This window comes from Pipistrellus kuhlii, unplaced genomic scaffold (genome assembly GCF_014108245.1).
Source record: "Pipistrellus kuhlii isolate mPipKuh1 unplaced genomic scaffold, mPipKuh1.p scaffold_m20_p_8, whole genome shotgun sequence".
NCBI lineage: Eukaryota > Metazoa > Chordata > Mammalia > Chiroptera > Vespertilionidae > Pipistrellus > Pipistrellus kuhlii.
In genome coordinates, this window is record NW_023425584.1 from 41,144,417 (window position 1) to 41,146,212 (window position 1,796).

The following is a 1,796-nucleotide window of genomic DNA, read 5'->3' on the forward strand; positions in this document are numbered from 1 at the left end:
CCTCAGAGGGAAGGTAGGGTAGGGTGGGGTAAGACGGAGAGATCAACCAAAGGACTTGTATGCATGCATTTAAGCCTAACCAATGGGCACAGACAGCAGGGGAGAGAGGGCATGAGTGGAGGGGTTAGGGGGAGTAATGGGGGAATAAGGACACATATGCAACATCTTAATCAATAAAAAATTAAAAATACACATAATATATAGCTTTCCAGCGGTGATGACCTCCCCACAACTGCATGCCTCTCACTGAGAATCTCCTTCATCCCTCTGCAGAAGAGAAGAGAAAACACAGGAAGCACCTAGTCTAGAGCCCCAATTCCCACTTCTGGGAGGTGCAGTGCCCAGGGTGCTGAAAATCAGCCCGCTCTTGAGCCATTTGCAGACAGTAGTTCTGTGTGTTGGCTGCTCCACTGTCCTCTGCCAGCCTCCAGGGAGAACAGCAAGGCTCACAGAAGAATTCTCCTTCAGAGGGAAGTGGCCCTCTGAAGCACCACCAATCAAGATGAGCGGGGAACCATCCCAATAAACACATTTTGGATACAAAAACAAACAAACAAACAAACACATGAAAACAATGTGCAAAATGTGCTAGACACAATTCCAAATTATGAACGGTCATAGAAACAAATAGTTTATTGGAAACAAGGGAGCTGTTGGATGGATTGTGAATATTAATTTAAGAAGCATCTTGTTTATTTCCTCAGAACGCATACCTAATCAGGTTACAACACTACGGAAGACTGTGTATTTTGTTTTTATTGTTGCTTAAAAACCTTTCAGACTGTGGTACTTGACTGGGGACACACTAGGTCGTTTGTCCATATCTCCCCTTTCTTTCTCAGATGCTGTTAGCTTATTTATTTACTTACTTATTTTCAGTTTCCAGATGTACCAAACTATCTCTTATCTTTTCATTTTCTAACATGGGCCTTTGCCTGCTGGAACCATAGTTTATGCATCTCCCCTCCTTCACTCTTGCTTTCAAATTGCTTTCCTGTAATTCTCCTTTTGGACATCATGTTCACAGGCTTCTCACCCTACCCATTCTAAACCAAGCTGCTGCCATCGCTACACTTCCTCTGGATAATATTCGTCCCTTGGGCAGGCTAGATTATGATTTTTAAAAACGAAGATATTTCCCTCTCTATTATTCTATATCTGGAGCTTAGCATACTGCTACATAGACACTAGCTGTGTAAATTAATACATGAATGATTAATGAAGAGAAATCACAGTGCTGATGACCAACTCTTAAAATTAAACTACTTTAGAAGCTTTAGATTTTCTATATGCATAGACATAGTAATACAGTGTATTGTACATTTTAATATGTTTTCAGATCTTAGAACCAAAAATAGCTTTATTGTAGATGTTTTGAGGACATGGGAGAATTATCAGTTCTCCTATTTTAAATACGTTAAAAATCCTCACTCTTTTTATCATTGAACATTAAACACATTTTGCCTGGTATTCCAGGGATTTAAACGTGCTTATTGTCAGTATAAAACATTTGCATTTATTTTATTTTCAAATAAGCCCGTGGTTATGAAAATGCTAAAGTATATATCATTTTTTGGTTGTAAATGTTATAGGCCAAGATATATTCATATTCTAAAAAGCTGATTTAAAGAAATGATAAATATTCACTTGGGGGAAAATGTGAAAAATCCAAACATCAATATAAAAACTTTCCCAGGAATTAGCACTTCACAATGCAGATTAATAAAATATCTCTCTTTTAGAATCTAAAGATTAAGGAGTAAGATACTAAATCATATTTGTGGGAAACTTAAATG

At 37.9% G+C, this 1,796-nt stretch overlaps 1 pseudogene; it reads left to right on the top strand.

Annotated features, from left to right (window-relative positions):
- The first annotated feature begins 236 nt into the window (after positions 1 to 236).
- Positions 237 to 526, top strand: LOC118711297 (annotated as a pseudogene).
- The last annotated feature ends 1,270 nt before the right edge of the window (positions 527 to 1,796 follow it).